This window comes from Microcaecilia unicolor, chromosome 4 (assembly GCF_901765095.1).
Source record: "Microcaecilia unicolor chromosome 4, aMicUni1.1, whole genome shotgun sequence".
NCBI classification, from domain to species: Eukaryota; Metazoa; Chordata; class Amphibia; order Gymnophiona; family Siphonopidae; genus Microcaecilia; species Microcaecilia unicolor.
In genome coordinates, this window is record NC_044034.1 from 42,105,339 (window position 1) to 42,110,476 (window position 5,138).

Sequence of the window (5,138 nt, forward strand, 5' to 3'; positions counted from 1 at the left end):
TCTGGGATTCATGGCCCTTGCCACACAGCTCCCCAGTGTGGTCCCTCTTCCTTCTCTGCTTCTCTCTCTGCCTGAAGAATGGCCTCTGTGGCTACTGCTACAGCTCCTCTTCTTGGCCCCAGCTCGCCTGTTCCCCTGAAGTTCGGCTCCTCTTTTGCCCCCGGCTCGCCCTAGAACCCCTTCTCCTCCTCCTCCTCCTCTATTCCTGTCTGCTTTGGTGCCCAGTCCCTTACAGGACTCACCAGTTCTCTCTCTTCATCTGGGGCTCGTCAGTGGGTCCTTCTGTTCCAGCCTGCAGCTCACTCCTGTTTGGGTCTGATCTTCTTCTCCTACAGCCTGCAGCTGCCTCTTCTTGTCTGAGCTTGCCCTTCTCTGCCCCTGCTTGCAGCACACTCCTGCCTGGATCAGATCTTCTCCTCTCAGAGCATGCTTTCAACCTTATTTCTTTGCCCAGGCCTCTGGCTTGCTGTTCTTTTTCTGCTGTTCTACCCCTCCTGTCCCCTGGATTGGCTTGAAATTTGCGCCAATCTATGTGTCAGGCTGCCTCCTGCCACCTCATTGGTCCAAATTCATGCCTTTCACCAGATCCTGGCTCCTATTGGCCATCTTCCACACTGTCTCTCAGGCTTGCCTCACATGCCCCTCAGGCTCCCAGCTTTCCCTGGGGCCTCAGACAGCCAATCAGGAGCCTTGTAACAGACTTCACTGCACATCCCCCCACAGTCAGTGTTGCCAGGTGGGCGGTTTTACCGCCCAATTGGGCGGTTTTCCGCGACCCGCCGCGGGAAATTTTTGCCCGCGGCGGGTTGCGGTTTTTTGGGCTGGTTTTTGTGCTTCGGGCGGTTTTTTTAGGTGGCTTTTTCGGCCGCGGTGGGCAGGGTTAGTGACGTTTTTGGGCGGGGTTAGTGACGTGGGAGGCGGGGTTAGTGACGGGGGAGGCGTGGTTAGTGACGGGGAAGGCGGGGTTAGTGACGGCGGGGGCGGGGTTGATGACGGCGGGGGCGGGGGTGATGACGCGGGGGCGGGGGTGTCAGGGGCGGGGTTTGAGTTTGGGCGGGTTTTGGGCTGGATTTTGGGCTCCTTTAGGCTGGAAAAATATTTTCCACCTGGCAACCCTGCCCACAGTTACAAACTCATAAAATTTAAACACACCTCTAGTATCTATGGGCACCTGAGTTCTTAGTTTTATAACAGTGCTGGAGCACTTTAAACACTTTAAACATTTTAATTAAAAGGTGTCAGTGCTGTTTCTGGGCTACCCTGAGACCCCTGTACCTCCCTGGCCTCTGCAAGATGCCCCCCTCTCAGGGAAAGGGGGGGAGGCCAAGGTAAAGGCTTCTTTTTTTTCTATATTTACACTACTTTTGCTCTGCTGGCTCAGATGCTTGTTCTTTCCCATACTGACAATTGTAATGTTCTGTACTTAGGATTATCAGCTAAGCTAATGGTTAAATTTCAACTCATTTAAAATACTTCAGCTCGTCTAATTTTTAGGTAAAAGAAGTTTGATAGGCAGTGGCGTAGGAAGGGGGGCGGTGGGGCGGTCCGCCCCGGGTGCACACCGCTGGGGAGGTGTCAGCTCCGCTGGTTCCCTGCCCTCTGCCCCGGAACAGGTTACTTCCTGTTCCGGGGCAGAGAGAGCAGGGAACCAGCGGAGCCGACGCAGCTCCCAGTGACGTGCAATCGGGGGCGGATCAGCCCTCTCGCCCGCCCCTCGCTTCCTAATTCAATGTACGAATGTGCTCCGGGGGGGGGGGGGGTGCGCGCCGAGGGGGGGTGCAGCGGCGACCCGCCCCAGGTGTCAGCCGCCCTCGCTACGGCACTGTTGATAGGGTTACTTCTTACTTGCAGTCATTACATTGCCTTTCTATATATATAAATGGGTGTTGTTTAAAGCTGCCTATCTGTTGTTCCAGGAAATATATGGCCTTATTTTAGAACTGTTAATCAATACCTTTAAAGATTTTGAATTCTGTTACTGGGAACGGTTATAACAATCTTTGGTACTTTGTTCCTCAAGTGCTAGAGGCATTACTTTTTAAAAATATCTTAACTCTTTATTCTCATTTATTGTAATTCCATTTTGAAATTCTCTACCTGCCATGGAGGGGCATAATCGAACAGAAACGCCTATCTCCATGGGCGTTTATCTCCGAGAACGGGTCCGTGAAGGGGCGGACCGAATCGTATTTTCGAAAAAACATGGACGTTTATCTTTTTTTGAGCTGGGCGTTTTTGTTTTTCAGCGATAATGGAAACCGAAAACGCCCAGCTCAAAAACGAATAACTCCAAGACATTTATTTGTGGGAGGGGCCAGGATTCGTACTGCACCGGTCCACCTCACATGCCAGGACACCAACCGGGCACCCTAGGGGGCACTTTTACAAAAAAAAAAAAAAAAAAAAGGTAAAACAGCTCCCAGGTGCATAGCACCCTTCCCTTGGGTGTTGAGCCCCCAAAATCCCCCTCAAAACCCACTGCCCACAAGTCTACACCATTACTATAGCCCTAAGGGGTGAAGGGAGGCACCTACACGTGGGTACAGTGGGTTTGGGGGGCGGTTTGGAGGGCTCCCATTTACCAGCACAAGTGTAACAGGTGGGGGGGGGGGGGGGGGATGAGCCTGGGTCCACCTGCCTGAAGTCCACTGCTCCAGTGACCTGCATACTGCTGCCAGGGAGGTGGGTATGACATTTGAGGGTGAAAATAAAAAGTTGTGAAACGGCATATTTTGTGGTGGGAGGAGGTTCGTGACCACTGAGGGAGTCAGGGGAGGTCATCCCCGATTCCCTCCAGTGGTCATCTGGTCATTTAGGGCACTTTTTGGGGCCTTATTCGTGGAAAAACAGGGTCCAGGAAAAGTGCCCTAAATTCTCGCTAAAAACGCATATTTTTTTTCCATTATTGGCGAAAGGCGCCCATCTCTGATCGGCAGATAACCACGCCCCAGTTCCGCCTTCACCACGCCTTTGACACGCCCCCATCAACTTTGTCCGCATCCGCGACGGAGTGCAGTTGAAAACGTCCAAATTCGGCTTTCGATTATACCGCTTTATTCGTTTTTGGGAGATAAACGTCTATCTCCCGATTTGGGTCACAATATAGGCGTTTTTCTCTTTCGATTATAAGCAGGATAGTGCATCTAGAATCTACTTATACATTTTTTAAGGAAGAAATTGAAAACTTTTTTATTTGATAATTGATATTTTTTATTGCTGTTACTTGTTGTATTTCTATGTTTTATAATGTGTTCAACTGATTTGTTGTAAACTGTGGTGAACCCTTTTAGGGATACAGCGATATATAAACAATAAATTGTTGTTGATATTGAAACTGGACTGGTGCAGATCCCTACAAAGAATCTATATCCTTAGATATTGCCTTAGACACAAACAGAACACAGAGAGGACATAGAAATATGCAACCAAAATTTAATCCAGAAACTCCAAGATGTCAGATTCTGCATGCAATCCAAACCTTGAAAAATACACAAACAGAAATTCATTTTCTGCTTGTAATGAGCAAAGTACAGATATAAGAGATTCATACTCCTAAAGCTGACATATTCTGATCACTAAATTGAGGATAATGTTTTTCTATCTTTGTTGTCTGAACATTGTTTTTCTAGTCAAGTAGGTGCCAATCTTTCTTTTACATTTTCCTCTTGCCCATCTTCTCCTAACTCTAGGATCCTTATACAAAGGCACGCTAGCGTTTTTAGCACGTACTAAAAATAAGGACATGCTAAACGTTAGAGATGCCCATATATTTATATAGGTGTGTCTAGTGTTTAGCATATGCATGCAGTAAAGATGCTAGCGCCTTTGTAAAAGACTCCTATTTCCAGAGTCTCTTTTACATTTTGTTTCTTAGCACAACTACTCAAAATTAGATTTTACTCTCTCTCATCTACTGATTCACTCTCTTCACATATCACCTATCAACCAGCTTTCAGATCCCTCTTGGTCCATCAGCCCCTCCCTCAGCCCCTCATATCCCCCCCCCCCCCCCCCCGGCACTCTCTTCCTTTCCCCAAGTCTATTTCCCCCTCTTTTCCTCTCACTCCCTGGACCTTTATACTCACCTCTTCCCCAGTCCTCTCTAATCTCAGTTCCTCCTGTTCATCATCTCTTTCATCTTTTCCCCAAACTGATTTCCAACCCCTTTTATCTTCCTACAGATCCCACTCTCTCTTATGTCTCTCATTCCCTTCCTCATTCTTTTCTACACTGCTTCTCAACCCAACCTCAGCTGTTCAGGTTCTAAACATCATCTCTCAAGTCCTCTTATTGTCCATTTCATACTCCCCCTACATAACCCCCAGCCAATCCAATACCTGTTCATTCAGCAAGTCAACCTTAAATTCCTGCTCAGCCTCAAATTCTTCCTTCTCCTCCCACCCAATCTCCAAATCTCCATTCTCCCCCAATCAACCAACCAACCAACCTCAGAGTTCCTCCTCTCCCTCCTCCCCCCAATACTCAAGTCTTTACTTTTCCACCCAATCCTCAATTTCCCACTGTCCCAGCTACCCAGTCTCCATGTTTCTACTCTCCCCTGAGCCCAATACTAGTCCCTGGTTCCTTGCTCTGCCCTCATCGCCCCAACAATCTTGAGTCCCAACTCTCTCTTTTCTCCTATTCGCTCAAGAGCTTCTGGCCTCTTCCCTCTTCCTGCTTATCTCTCCATCATCATCCAGCCATAGCTTCAAATATGCTGTTCCTCTTCCCACAGACCAGCCTTGCACCTTATTTCCTTGTTCTGTTAGCATGCCACACATTTCACTGATCATCAACTATTTGAACTATGCAAAGAATCATGGAGATAATTCTGTAAAGCAGGTACTATTAGTTATACATCAATTATACATGTAAATGTTCAAAATATTAGCATATATATGCATATATACACACATACATATCTATATGCCCAATCTACACCTAAGCAGAGCCGGTAGTGGAAGGCGGGGCTGGAGGTTGGGAGGAGGGGATAGTGTGGGGCAGACTTATATGGTCTGTGCCAGAGCCAGTGGTGGGAGGCGGGACTGGAGGTTGGGAGGCAGGGATAGTGCTGGGCAGACTTATACGGTCTGTGCCAGAGCCGGTGGTGGGAGGCGGGGATAGTGCTGGGCAGACTT